This window comes from Podarcis raffonei, chromosome 13, assembly GCF_027172205.1.
Source record: "Podarcis raffonei isolate rPodRaf1 chromosome 13, rPodRaf1.pri, whole genome shotgun sequence".
NCBI classification, from domain to species: Eukaryota; Metazoa; Chordata; class Lepidosauria; order Squamata; family Lacertidae; genus Podarcis; species Podarcis raffonei.
This window is the reverse complement of record NC_070614.1, coordinates 22,789,353-22,804,774: the sequence shown is the minus strand read 5'-3', so window position 1 is coordinate 22,804,774 and position 15,422 is coordinate 22,789,353. Positions and strand designations below refer to the sequence as shown.

Below are 15,422 nucleotides of genomic sequence, written 5' to 3'. Positions count from 1 at the left end.
TGTCTCTTTCCAATGCTTACTGGGCTTGGGCATCACAGTGTGCCTATGCAAGAAGAGATGACTCAATCGCTTTGTTTTACATGACAAAGGGAAGTGGAGGCAAGGCAGCGGAATACTAAAGGGAACTTGGGGTGTCTTAAAATTTAGACAAACACCAACAGACAACGCTTACTGCTTATGCGTATGATTTATTGTTTCAATAAACACCAAGAGACAACACTTGTTGCTTATGCATATGATTAGTTGCTTTAATAAAAGTATAATCTTACTTGCTCTGTAAGATAAACACAGCTGCTAAGAACTAAGGCTCCGATCTACATGGAACCTAGTCAGGAGAAGTCTGAGAATTCCTTCCTGCTTTTCATTCTCTCTTCCTCTCTTTTCCTGAACAAGTTTCTAGCCCTTAGGGTGGGAGAGGAAACCCCAAAACCATGTGAGCAATTTGAACAGAAAGCCGAGAAACCACAAGCGTCCCCTGCCGGCAGTTGCTTGGTCTGGAAGGTTTAATCCACTGCCAAATCATCATTTCCCTGGAATATTAAGCGAATTATTCCAAGATTGCTCCTTACCCAATCCTTTTATTTTAGTGGTTAGCAAAGGAGCTAGCTCTAGGCCTTGGAAGATCCCGGTGAAGTTCCACATTCTGCCGCCCATTTCCAAATGCAGCTGTGTATGCGCTGTCTTTAGTTGTTTTTCCCAGAAGAGCAACCACCCTAGTTTCAAGGGTTAAACGCAACAGATGCAATCTCTTGAATATGAAAATAGCAACCGGGATCTGCTGTACGAGGGTGGGGTGGGATTTAAGCTAGGGGTGGGAAGACTTCAAACTTGCAAGAAATAATTCCCCCACTCCCTAGAACTCCAATTCCAACTAGCTGGAGCCAATGTTAAATAGTTACTTTGAAGGGCAGATATTGAAGGAGCAGGGCACTTCTGAGAATATAGCAGCCTAGAATTGTTTTGTTAGTGCCAGACCTGAGTTCACAGTCCTATCATACAAGAATCCACTCCTGATTTTCCTTCTAGCTTTCTTTCAGTAGCTAAAATTTGTTGGCGCTATTGTTAAACAACTGAGTCTTGCATGCAGTATTTTCCCTAGGATGGCCAGATGCAAGAAAGGACAGAGCTACTGCATCTTTTAACATTTGAGAAGATGAAGGATCCTTCCAGTTGTCCTTTTTATTGTGCATTCATGATATGTTGTGCTTATGAAAGTATCAGGACGGCCACATGGTTTGTGCCTGCAAAGTTTTTTGAGGTGGTTGCACTGCTTATTTTCTAACCAGTGCATACCTTGTAACCTCCTGCTGAAATCCCATAACTTTTTACACCACAAATGTGCAAAGGAGGCCAACCAAGATGATCAAGGGTCTGGAAGCTAAGCCTTATGAGGAACGGTTGAAGGAGCTGGGTATATTTAGCCTGGAAAAGAGGAGACTGAGAGGAGATACAATAACCATCTTCAAATATCTCAAGGCTGTCACGGGGAGGTTGGAGCAAGCTTGTTTTCTCTTGCTCTGGAGGGGAGGACTCAAGCCAGTGGCTTCAAGTTACGAGATTCTGACTAAACATCAGGAATAACTTTCTGACAGTGGAACAGTCTCTCTCGGGAGGTTGTGGAATCTCCTTCTTTGGAGGTTTTTAAGCAGAGGTTGGATGGCCATGTGCCACGGATGTTTTAGTTGAGATTCCTGCATTGCAGCAGCTTGAACTAGATGACCCTCGTGATCCCTTCCAAGTCTATGTTTCTGTCCTCTGGTTTGTTTTTGTTCTGTGATTTGTTGTGCCACAGCTCCTCCGGACAGCAAGAATGAGGTAGCATTGGGGGAGCACCACAGAGCAAACTAAAGCAGAACAAGTCTGCTGCTAATGCACTGTTATCGTGTCAAGAAGATGTTGCAGAATACACACAACAGTACAACGCCAGTCTGAAGGTGCCCAGAATTCCAGTTGGTTCAGCAAGCTACACCTGCTGAAATTCTCTTTTCTACACACCAATAAAAGGTTCAGGAGCCCCGCCCTCTCTTGCATCTGACCACCTTAATTACATCCATTTATAATAATAATAATAATAATTTATTATTTGTACCCCGCCCATCTGGCTGGGTTTCCCCAGCCACTCTGGGCGGCTTCCATAAAAAACCAAAAATACACTAAAATATTCAAATTAAACAGCTCCCACCTTCCTGTGCTATGATGGATGAGTGCGAAGGCACTGCAATAACTGACAAGCACTTGGGAAAGAACGACAAGTACATTTTCATTCATTAATATAACTTGGGATAAGTTAACAACCCGGCCCTGTGCATAGCTACCCGGAAGTAAATTACCATGTGTTATCTGAAGCCTTCTCTCATGTAACAGGATGGGAGCCTTAGGCTATAATAGGTGATGCCAATTGAGACTGGAATCCTGGAAGCCTACTACCTTTTTGAATGACCACCACATATGATAAAACGTACCCACTTCATCTTTACACTTCCAGCACACATTAGATAAATTCTTACACATTTTTGCTGGCTTTACTGGCGATAAATACCATCAGCTTTTGGGAAATGATTTATAATGAATTGAAGAAAATGTTTTAAAATGTTATAAAACCAGAGGTATTTTTATTAGGAATAACAGGTGAATACTATTTATGTATGCAACTATTGTACAGCAGCAAGGATGCTACTTGCCCAGAAATGGAAAGAAGAGAAAGTTCCAACGAAGGAGGAATGGATAACTAAGATGATAAATTATGCCAAAATGGCAAAGATGACCGGGAAGATCCAGGATCTAGATGAAAAAAAGTTTATACATGACTGGACAGAATTTGTATAGTATAGAGTACCTTAAGGTTCACTGTATAGATTTTAAAACATCAACAGGATTGATATAACATCTAAGAAGTAATGTGAATGAAGGTTATAAATGGACTTGAATTTGAATGGAAATGTTAAGATGTGTAAGGAAACAAAGGAGAGAAATTGGAATCCCGGGGGGGGGGGAGTCCAGAAGGGATAAATAACTAATTAGCTCTTAATTTGTGTTACGTTGAAAACTTTTAATTAAAAATATTTAAAAAAAGAAAGAGAGACTGGAAACCTGGAGTAGCTACAGCCAAAACCAAAGACAGTTGAAGCTAACTAATTCTCGTTTTTGGCCCATCCTCCTCTCTGGTGAGTTCTCAAAAGGCAAAACTGAGGCTAAGGAGCCAGAAGTTGACCGCCAGAAGGACCTGTAGGAAAGCAGGTGGGGTCTGGCTGAGGGCAGACTGAGGTTGATAGAGCAGTGTTCCATTTGCTTATAGATCAGCCTCCACTAGTTAGCTGCACTTACAATTTTCATGTTTTGCATTGGCAATACGATTCTCTCCCTGCAGTGAACACTGGGCTTCTCCCTCGCAACATTTCTGCCTAGGGTACACCTTGGACAGAGCAAAAAGATCACCATTTCAGGTGTGTACGCAGCCACACAGTAAGCTGCATGTCCCACTCCCCGACGATTATTTCAGAGATGCAATGACTCTCGTCTGGCCTGAGAGCCAGCTGAGTCTCCCATGTAATTTGATAATTTACTGCAATTAAAGACTCAGAAAATATTTATAGCCAGCCCGAGATTTGCAGGGCCAGCCCTGTTCAGCCAAGCACACACCGCACTGCCCGGCAAGGAGAGAGCTTATTAATAAGAGACGCCATGTACAAAACGCAAAGGGGCAGGGTGCATGAGGTTGCCTGGCTTTTTATGGGTGAGCCTATGGAAAGCAGGGTGGGGAGAGATGACAGAACAGCAGCAGTTTAGTTCCAAAGATACTCAACTGATGGTATGGGACTGGGTTCATTATGGACTCAATGGGACAGCTTGAGTATAGTGAATCTCTCAAGCTTGGTTTCAATAACGCAAAGTAAGCCTGCATGCACATCGTACGTTCAAAGCACACACACCCAAATCCTGGGAACTGCAGTTTGCCCCTCACTGAACTACAATTCTCTGCACCCTTAATAAATTATCTGGGGGTGGGGAATGTGCTTTAAATGCATGGTGTGTGAAAAGCCTTAGTTTCAATGAAGCAAAGTAAGGCTTTAAAATTGTTCTCCTTGAGGCGGGAAAACTAATCTCTCAAGAGTTTTCAGTGCAAAGAAAAGTGGGGGTGGGAATCCCAGGCTGGCCCTATTGTCTCTAAAGGGGTGAGATTTCAGTTTCCTGTGACGGCCCAGTAGTTAATCTGTGCTTAATCACGGGAAGAATGAGCTGGCAAGAGGGTTTGATCATGACACACTAAAATTACTCTTAAACCATATGTACAACTGCTGACCATCTAAGAGACCACCAGTACCCAGAAGGGCTAACAGCGGCCTCTGCTGGCTGTTCTTTGTTCTCTTTTGCAGGCAAAATTAAGAGCCCCCAAATGGCCAGGGAATCTGTTCTCTCCAAGACTTTGTACGCAATCCTAGTTCTTCTTTAAACTTTCTCGTTCTGTTTGTTTGAAGGAATACCCAGCTTTTAACAACAGCACTGTACTGAACGGTGTATTTTGTGTGTTGATTTCCCTCCCCCCTGCCCCCTTCAGAATTACGTGTATCTGAAATGATAGCCACCTCTGGCTATTTGCTTGGGCAACTTGCACCTTCAAAAGGAGAGGGGCACCTTTAACCCTAGATGCTGTGATCAGTGGTAAGAGAAATGCAGTCTGTGCAGGGATGGTGACAGGATTTTGTGGGCTATGTACACTGTATGTGGATTGACACCCGCTGCCCTGCAATCTATTGGCAAGAACTTCTGCATATATTACTGTATTTTTTGCTCTATAAGACTCACTTTTTCCCTCCTAAAAAGTAAGGGGAAATGTGTGTGCGTCTTATGGAGCGAATGCAGGCTGCGCAGCTATCCCAGAAGCCAGAACAGCAAGAGGGATCGCTGCTTTTGCTGTGCAGCGATCCCTTTTGCTGTTCTGGCTTCTGAGATTCAGAATTTTTTTTTTCTTGTTTTCCTCCTCCAAAAACTAGGTGCATCTTATGGTCTGGTGCATCTTATAGAGCGAAAAATACGGTAATTTAGCCAAGCCTACCTTACAGGGCTGTTGCAAATATGAAAAGGGGGAGGGTAACATACACAGCCTTGATCTCTCTGGAGGAAAAACAAAATGCAAATCTGTAATGCCGCCCATTTAAAGAATGCCAGAAAATCAGCTTCTCTTTGTTTAACTGCAAAATTTTAAAGCCCTGATTCTTACAGCAAAATACCACACCACACAAAAAACAGTTTGACAACCCTGATAAATGAAAACAAGCAACAACAAAATATGTGCAGTTTTATAGATTTAGTATTTGCTCTATCATTTCTCAGCCGAGCATACTTCACTGGGCTGTCGTTGGGAGAAGGGAAACCCATTTGCACAGCTTTCAGGTCCTGGTGGGAGAGGCAAGATACAAATATATACTGCAGTGCCACTCATGTAAAGAAAAATAAATGTGCACAAGCTAGAAAAGTAGCTCCCTGTATTCTGATAATTTACAGCAAAATAGCAAAAGAAAACGAAAAGCTATCTAAGACTCTGTATAATAATTCATTATCAAAACCAGTTGGTTAGTGCAGAACTATTTTTTAAAAAATAAATATTAGTTTCCTTCCAAATAACAGCAGTAACATCTAAGTAAGCCCTACCTAATTGTTTTTAAAATCAGGATTGGGGGGAGAGATGGAGAGGGAATTAACAATATAATCATATATCTACTTAAAACAGCATAATCCTAACCATGTTTACTCAGAAGTAAGTCCCATTGAATTCAGTGAGGTTTACTCCAAGGTAAATGGGATTAGGATTGTAGCCCTTCTGCCAGAAAAGTGAGCACTGGATGCTGGGAAGGACCAGATTCAATATTCAATATGAATCCCTGTTCAGCAACCCAGGACAAATTAAACTTGCATAACTCTTTATGTTTAGAAAATGACCATCAACACTCCAATCTGAAATCCTGGACACAATACTGAGCTAATATGTGTATGTCGGGAACAGTAGTTTGCTCCTCACAGAGCTAAAATTCAATTCACCCATACCAAACTACACTTCTCAGGGTTCTTGTGGGGGGGTGGGGAATATGCTTTAAATGTAGATTGACCAAATGATCTGATGGTATAAGCAGGATTTGCTAATTACTTAAGGTCTTGAGACAAATTTGCACACAATTTGCAAATGCTGTTTCATATGTATTAGCCTCTCAGCTAATTAAATGATGGGTAGCTGGGGTTTCGCCAGCACTGCGTTTTGCAGTTCACCCATCTGTCCTGTAAGCGAACTAATTAAAAAATTAATTATTATTTTTTTTAGGAGAGGGAAAGAGGCAGGAGAGCCAGGGCCCGTTCCCAAAGATCTGAGGCTTGGGTCCCCTGGGCAAGCCTCTAATAATGCCCGCAGATATAAGACAGTTTCACATGTATATAAAACATGTGCAGTACTGTATATAAAACAAGTTCTGGAGCTAAGCTCTGGTGAGCCTCCTGGCTCAGATGAAGGCAATGTGTGCATCATATATTTAGAGTACATTTAAAGTGCATGGCTTCTCCCCCCACCCCAAAAGAACCCTGGGAACTCTAGTTTACCCATCACAGTTACAATTTCCAGCAAACTACAGTTCCCAAGATTCTTTGGGTGGAAGCCTTGTTTTAATTTGTTTTGTTGTTTCTGTTTTAACTATTTATTTGTGCTTTTTTATATTGTGTTTTTAATCTTCTGATGAAGGATGGCATATAAATTTTAATAAACAAACAATAAATCTAAGGTGCAAGCCCTGAACTTAGGTCTACACACTTTCTATGCCGCTCATCTCAGGTCATATAATATATACACCACAAACTTATTGGGAATTGTATATTGTGAAAGTTCTGAACCTTGTGTCGGATATCTGTTGGGCCCCCCTTGAAGGATATACAGCCCCCGAGTTCCCCAGAAAGAAGGGGAGACAGTTAAACTGGCTTTAGCCTGTAGCATATTCTCTGCACTGCAATTCCAACGAACCTCTGCCTTGCCTTCCAGAAGAGCTTCAGGGCATTGGAGAAGATTTATTGCCCATGCGACTTCCTCCCCCTTGGGAAGGAGAAAGGGAGAGGCAAAGGGCTGGCAGCTCTGTGGGTGGGGTCAAATTTATAGCCCCTTGTGCAACAAGCAGAGGATGAGGAATGTATTCCTCCTGGACTTCTCTGAAAGTATTCGGGGGCCAAAAGAGTCTTTAGGAGGTATTTCACTTTTGGCGCACGTCCAATCCCACCCTACAACGAACCGTCAGCAGTGGAACTCCCCTCTGTTTTCTAGGCCCATATATAATAGCCCTCCCATGTTGTTCTTAAATGCAGAAGAGGAAGGATGTGGGCAGGTGGTGGTGGGAGATGTAACTATTTCAAAGGCCCCTTTTGCTTAACCCTCCTCCAGGTGCTGTGGCTCAGGAGCCTTTGAATCCAGGTATTTCCCCAGCTTGGGGAGGGGGAGAAACCTTAATCTGCCTCTGTTCCGCCCACAATACTGCGCCACATTTGAACTGTTTCCCTATTCAAGCACCTGTGGTTTTTTTTTTAAAAAACTGCAAGTTCACCAGTGTGGCATGAATGTTAAAATTTCCACTGTGACACGTTTTTCTGACTCCTGTACACCTTGCAAAACAGACAACGCTCTTTTCGAAGCGATGTTCCTCTACTGGGGTGGCATCCACAGTATACAATTTAAAGCACTTTTACATCTCTTTAGCAGTCATTGCTGCTCCCAAGGAACTCTGGGGGCCAATGTGGTTTGTGAAGGGCGCTGAGAGTTGTGAAGGGAGACACCTCACAGAGCTACAAGGCCCAGCGCCCTTATCAAACTACAGCTCCATGAGGCAAGGTGAGGGGGCCGCCTCTGGTTTCCTCCTATCCTCCCCCCTCCAGATGTTAATTTTTATTATCCCCTTGTTCCTGATGCAGAACCTCACTCACCCTTCTTCCCTGGCAGGGGGTGGAATTTTGTGATTTACCTCAGGCACCAAAATGTCTTGGTCCGGCCCTGGCTCCCAGGATTTTGTGGGGGGAGCCATGATAATGAAAGTGGGAGAAGAGTGATTAAAGGTATAGGATGGATGCGACCTTATTTCTATGAAGAACATCCCCATGTAGTGTGAAGTGGTCTTGATGCTCTTGCACCCAGTAATTTCACGGGGACTTTGCAGAACTCTGCTGAGCAGAGGGGGGAATTTTTGTCAATGCAAGGGCCACATTCCCTTATGCCAGTGGTGGGTGGGGCAGCAATGAGTGTAAATTTTGCCTTTGTACAGTAGGCTAGTTTCTACACGTACTCACACACCCCTCTTCTACCCAAGCAAGCTAGAGTCATTGTCAGAGTTCAAGAATTCATTCCAGCTGTGCTTTTTCCTCCAGGAAAAATAGGTGCTGGAACTCACCATGACGTTGTTAGAGTAAGCCACCCTCTTCAAATATCTCAAGGGCTGTCACATGGAAGAGGGAACAAGCTTGTTTTCTCCTGCTCTGGAGGGTAGGACTCGAATTAATGGCTTCAAGTGACAAGAAAGGAAATTCCAACTAAACACCAGGAAAAGCTTTCTGAAAGTAATCGCTGTTTAACAGTGGGACGGACTCCCTTGGGGAGTTTGTGGGCTCTCCTTCCTTAAGAGTTTTTTAAGCAGAGGTTGGATGGCCATCTATCATGGATGCTTTAGCTGAGATTCCTGCTTTACAGGGGGGTTAGACTAGATTGCCCTTGGAGTCCCTTCCAACTTTACAATTCTATGATTCTATGACTTGGGGCAGCCCTGAACAAATGCTGGTTTCACAGCAGCCATGTTCACTGCCTGTGGAGGTACTAAACACTACGGCAAGCTGTCTGCCTAGCTGGTTTGGGGGTCACCCCTGGTTCTGGTGCAGGTCAAATCAATGTGCCCCCCCACTTGTTCTCTGACATTCAGGCAGATGGGATGGGCAGCCTGGAAGGGCCCTTGTGCGAATGTGCATGTGTGCAATGGTAGAGGCCTGGTAGGAAAGCTTAAATCCTGCCACCACTACACGGGAGATGGATGGAAGAAAAGGAAATATGAATTAGCTTAGCTTAGCTTAGCTTAACCAATCGTGGCTAGGAGCAAAGTAGATTCATTGTTATGTACTGAGTTGAATAGGATCCAAAATGCAGCAGTCTGATTGGTCCTAGAACAATACAGCAGTATGATTGGTCTGCAGGAGCCACCCAATCCAGCTCCAGGTGGAAGTGAATCCACAACCTGATTGGCCTACAGGAGAATCCCGGAATTAGCCAATCACATGCAGCCCATTGTGTAAATAATGTATATAAAGCAGATATTGTGGGAGAACTTCCATTCCTCCTCACCACTATGAGCTGAATAAAGAGCATGAAATCCACTCTCGACTCCGAGTATATTTCAGTCATAGATCTTAAAAAAGTGTAGACACACAAACGCTGGCCAGCTTCCATTTTGACTTGAAATGTTCGTTTTAGGCTTCTCAGAAGTACGCAAGTAGGCAAGAAACGGGTATGGGGAGTGTCAGCCTGCAATGGCGTCCATGTGAGAGGTGCCGGAACTGAGCTCCAGCTGAGAAAAACAACACTGCAAGGGACAGATACAGAAACTGGGAGGGCACTCAACCTCAGCTCCCATTATCTATTGCAAGGGTGTAAATTGCCATAGACCCTCATGGAAGAGCTGAAATTCAGTGGCAGGTCACATTGTTTGCACACAAAAGGTAAAGACGCCTGTCTGAAAATGTTTGGGTAGAAGGAACATGTGGCAACAGAACATCGTGATTCCCCCGCCTCCTGCAAACTGCTGCTAATAAAGTGAAGCTGGGCTGGTGAAACAGGGGAGGCGATGATGCTACCACATCTCCTCTTTCTTTCACCAAATATTTCCAGGGAGAGAAATGCGGGAGTCGATGCATTCTGCCAACCCCATACTGTGGAACTAGGCCTGAAGCCTCCGCTTTATTTTGCCTTGTCTCTTTGCAGTAGGCTGAGTACCTGTAAAGTACATTCGAATCATACATACATACACTCCCCACCAGCAAATTCTGGGCACTGTGGTTTGTCAAGGGTTGCTGGAAACTGTAACTCCGTGAAGTGTAAATGACAGTGCTCAGAATACTTTGAGGGAAAGAATGTGCTTTGAATATGCTTTAAAGATGAAATGTACATGCAGCCTTATTAGTATATTTTCCAAATCTAGCAATTTCAGGTAAGTGCATGGAGAGTATTCTTTTGAAAACTCTTGAGCTTTCCAAAGAATACGTGTCTACCCTGACACAAAATATGTAAACAACTTCAGGGATGGGAAGAAATTCAGTCCTAAATTGCACAGCACGCAACAAGATATGAACTGAAATCTAGCTATCCTTTGAAATGCACACTTAGAATTTTGCATGCAATGCAGGTTTTAAAAAAGGGTACAGAAGTGCATTAATTAAAGGAAATTGCTTGCAGAAATGTGTTCATTAGGCTGCAAAACTGCATATAAGGAGAAATATTAGGATGGATTTTAATGATGACTTTTTAAAAAAAATTAAAAATTTAAGCCACCATGAAATGATGGTATATATAAAGGCAACATGTAAATAAATGTGGTGAACTGAATTTAAGATTGGAGAAATGAGGGACTGAAGGAAATGGAAACTGACAAACCTTTCCACCTGTACTTTAAACCCTTGTACCTGGCTGGCCCCACAACAGGGTCTTTGTCATCTCCGCAATGCAACCTATCTCTCAACCTCATAGCTTCAGAGCAAGCCAGAACTCGCTTAGTGTTCTCTAATACAGATTGTGAAGCGGGGAGGAGAGGGAGAGCGGTAGGTCTGTAAAAAAAGAAAAGGCACCCAACCATAGACTCCTCTTTTTGTTTAAAGGCAGATCAAAGATTCTTAGTAAACTCTCAGCAACGCTCTGTGGTCTACATGAAAGAGCAACTGAAGCATCTCAGAGACTATAAAAGGGACAAAGATTCTCAGTGAAGCCACGCTTGTCAGTGCCCTTTCCGGGTTTGATGATGCCCTGGTTTCACATACACACCCCTAACGTAAAGGGGAAGCAAACGAGAGGAGGAAAATTCTCACCAATATTTGCACATAGACTCTCAAAATCCCAATGGTTCAAAGATTACATTTGGGTTTTGATGTTCAAATGAATTTACAGTCTCCCTTCAAATGTATAATCTGCCTGTGTGAGAACGCACAATTGCTTTTCTGAATCACAACTGCGACCTGCAACAAAATGCTGCAGTGAATCCTCACCTCACCTGCCACACATGTCTAGATTCCGGACTCACCCCCCCCCCAAAAAAACAAATCCATTATTTTTCAACGGACACTCAACATTTTGTGGCTTGCTTATATCTCCCTCTAATTTCCCATTCATTCCATTTGGTACTTGTGCTATTGGCACTCATCATCTGAGTCTGGTATTAGAGGGAGTGATATCAAGGCCCATCTAATCTAGCCCTCTGTTTCCAACAGTCGCCAGCCAGGGGGCTCTGGAAGCTGGGCATAGAGATGATGGTGTGCTTTTGCAGTCTGTCTCCAGATAGTCAGAGGTACACCTATAACTGCTGATAACTTTTAATCATTACAGTGGTACCTTGGTTCCCAAACGGCTTAGTTGTCAAACAAACTGGCACCTGAATGCCGCAAACCTGGAAGTAAGTGTTCCGGATTGTGAACGTTTTTCAGAAAACAAACATCCGATGCTGCTTCCGCTTGAGTACAGGAAACTCCTGCAGCCAATCGGAAGCCGTGCCTTGGTTTTCGAATGGTTTCGGGAGTCTTACAGAATCCCAGAACAGATTAAGTTTGAGAACCAAGGTACCACTGTATTTAAAAAGCCATTTAAGGCCCTTCTACTCATACAACAGACTAAAGAGGGGTTTAAGAATGAAACGTACCAACAGAAAACCAATTTGCCCAGTCTTCTTTGCGACAGGCAGTCCATCACATATTTGAAGATGACTATCGTATTGCTTCAAGAGTCTCCTTTAAAGACCAAACTGAATGCATAGGCTTAACACTCAGAGACCATAACTGCTGCTGTTCACGATGCATTGCAAGAGCCTCGATTTTCAAACCCTCTTGAGAACTAGCTGTGTACATACCATGCATTTAAAACACATGGCTTCCTGCAAAGAAGCCTGGGAACTGAAGGCTGCTGGGAATCATAGCTCTGTGAGGGGTAAAGAATAGTTCTCAGGCTTCTTTGAGTGAAGTCATGTGCTTTAAATGAGGCATGAACACCCACGAGGCACAGGGCTGGCTGTTGTCTACAAATGCTAAGTCATTTGTAGAGTATTTTCCACAGGTTGAACTCCCTCTGGTTTACTCTAGCAGTGTTTCCCAAACTTGGGTCTCCAGCTGTTTTTGGACTACAAATCCCATCATCCCTAGCTAGCAAGACCAGAGGTCAGGGATGATGGGAATTGTAGTCTGGGGGGGGAGAAAATTGAAGACTCAGCACTATAGCCTTCTTTGACTTTCCAGATTTTGCTTTTTGAGCTGTCCAGTGTTGATAAGCATTCCCTCCGTTTCTGATGCCAGGTGTTTATTGTCGTGGCTTATGTTGCCAAAACAGCACCACCCACACATAAGAGGGAAATGTCAGCAGACTGAGTGCCAGCATGGAGCAATGGTTAGAGTGTTAAGGCTACAACCTGGAAGACCAGCGTTTGAATCCTCACTCAGCCATGAAGCTCACTGGGTGCTCCCAGTCACTGCCTCTCAGCCTAACCTACCTCACAGGGTTATTGTGAGGATAAAATGGAGAGGGGAGAACCATGTACACCATCTTGAGCTCCTTGGAGGAAAAGGTAGTATATTTGGAGCCAGGGACCCAACCCACAACAGACCAGCAAAGACTGGCCACAGTGCTAAATGGCTACTGAGGAGGGAGCAGAAAGCTGGAGGACGGGGGGAATGGAGAAGCTGGAAGCCTGAACCATGCTACGATAGGTCCTGGTTGCAATCGCTACCAAATGCTAAATCTAGAATATGTTGCAGGACATCTGAGCAGATGCTGGGCTGGCCTGCATTGTAATCAAAAGCATTTGGTGCCCCCTAGAGTTGTAAAGCATATTGAAGCCTAGAAGTTTCTGAATGCCTGAAGTGGCAAGGCAAATTGGTACGAAATAAATGCTTGCCTTTGCTGTGCCCAGGTTGTGTTTTTGATGTGGGGATATCAGGTGAGGCATACTCACTGTTGGATAAAACCATTCTGTAGATCTATTTCAAGTGGGCTTCAGGCCTGGCTTTGGAAACGAAACAGCCTTGCTGGTCCTGTATAATAATAATAATAAAAATTATTTATACCCCGCCCTCCCCGGCCAGAGCCGGGCTCAGGGTGGCTAACACCAGTAAAATTACAGTAAAAACATAATGGGGGGGACCAATTTAAAATACAGGTTAAAATGCAATTTAAAATGAAGCCTCATTTTAAAAGTAGCCCATAGATCAAAACCATAAGGGGAGGGAAACATGATGATCCTTTGGTTTTCCTTGATCTCTCAGTAGCTTTCAGGTGGGGAGTGGGTAAGGGTGGAGCTTCAAAGGAACAAATAAGAGTTTAAAGTGGGCTTCGGAGGAAGGTCGAGATATAAACTGAATGAATGAATGAATGAATGTCACCACCTAAAAATACTGAGTAGAGTGGCCTAGTAGATTGAAATGCCCTCGTGCAGGCAGTACAGGGTGATCCATTACGGCAGTGGTGGCCAAACTCAGACCTCCAGACGTTTTTTGGGACTACAATTCCCATCATCCCTGACCATTGGTTCTGTTAGCTAGGGATGGTGGGAGTTGTAGTCCCAAAACATTTGGAGGGCCGAGTTTGGCCACCACTGTATTAGGGCAAGTGGGGGCACTGCCCCACCAACTTCAGGCTGCCTCTACCTGCCTGCCTTACATCCAGTCCAGGGCTGGTGTGGGGGGGAGACCCTGCCTGTCAGGTTCTTCCTCCTCAACTCCGTGTTGTCCTTGGAAAACTTAGCAGAATCAAAAGAATCTGTATTTGCATCAGCCACTAGCCATACCAATAAAATAAAATGTGCTGAAGATAAGAGGTAAAAACTTAACTATAGAAAATACATTTGGGGGGTTTACATCAATAACCAAATAAGAGATCTTATTCTAATTGCCCCCGCTAAAAACCTTGCTGTTTTGGCTGTCACCTGATCACCTTGATCTTCTAAAACAAAGGAGATAGTTGCAGGAATGATTGAGCGACCCACATGGACAATAGTAGAGGGGTGATAACTTCACTGCTCAAAACTTTTTTTATAAAGAGTGCAAGCCAGAAGCACATGAGCCACTGACTCAATACAGTGGTACCTCGGGTTAAGTACTTAATTCGTTCCAGAGGTCTGTTCTTAACCTGAAACTGTTCTTAACCTGAAGCACCACTTTAGTTAATGGGGGTCCTGTTGCCACCGCGCCACCGGAACACGATTTCTGTTCTCATCCTGAGGTAAAGTTCTTAACCAGAGGTACTATTTCTGGGTTAGCGGAGTCTGTAACCTGAAGCGTATGTAACCTGAAGCGTATGTAAGCCGAGGTACCACTGTACTGCCATCACCACAGGGACATAACGGTTTTTCCAGTGGAAATTTTTGAATTCGACCCTCAACTTAGCAGGCAGGAGGGATGGGGACAAAACTGGACTTCAGCTATTTCTACCTGCCTTTGGTTCTTTCTCCACCTGCTGTCGGGCTCTCTGCCTGCCTGCCTGCCTGCCTGCCTAATCCATAAATGCTGATGCCATTTACATGATTTGGAAGACAAGCCGCTGCTGTTGTGGCGGACGCTGTGCGCTACCAAAGGCCGAGGAGTGCCCCGGCCTCCCATTTTCATGAATCAAAACATAAATCAAAATGTCTCCAGCTTCCAAGATGGCAAAGATGAGCTTGGAAACCGTTTTGTTTGCAACTGCTTTAAGTAACAGAAAAAACTGGGTCTTGGTCTTCAGTCGCCGCCTCTCTTCTAGGGCCGCCGCAGCTTCTGCAGGTGCCCCAAATGCAGCCGCCTCTGGTGAGGAGCCAGTTCAGATATAGTACCCAAACGCTCGTAAAAAGATGTAGCGGAAGAATCACCCCAGTTTTCCTATTGGCCTCCTGTGAAGCCAATCTTCCATCCCTTGACCAATCAGACTTCCCAAAAAATAAAGCCCACCCCTCCTTGATTAAGGCCTCTGTGTGGATGTGTTTCTCTTCTCTCTTCTTCCTCGCGGGTCCTTTGCCTGTCAATCAATCAAGGATAGGCGCAACACTGCCCTCAGCCCCAATTGGCGATTGGGCTAGTCAATTCGTGATTTCACGCCTGCGATTGGGCTCTGAAATGACGTCCGTCCTTGTCAAAGCCGCTCTTTCCCATTGGCTGAGCCCGACGCAGCAGGGGAAGGGCGGCGATTGGCCAGACGCCGT

The 15,422-nt window shown here is 44.3% G+C and overlaps 1 protein-coding gene across 1 annotated transcript in view; it reads right to left on the bottom strand.

Annotated features, from left to right (window-relative positions):
- The window catches only part of SP6 (Sp6 transcription factor), a 91,509-nt gene extending 76,141 nt beyond the window's left edge, over positions 1 to 15,368 (bottom strand). The window contains exons 1-2 of the mRNA XM_053363237.1: positions 14,680 to 15,368; positions 13,206 to 13,284 (exon numbers count right to left, since the gene is read on the bottom strand). The gene's annotated coding sequence lies outside the window, so the exon portion shown is untranslated. The remainder of the gene's footprint in view (positions 1 to 13,205; positions 13,285 to 14,679) is intronic.
- Positions 15,369 to 15,422: the final 54 nt, after the last annotated feature.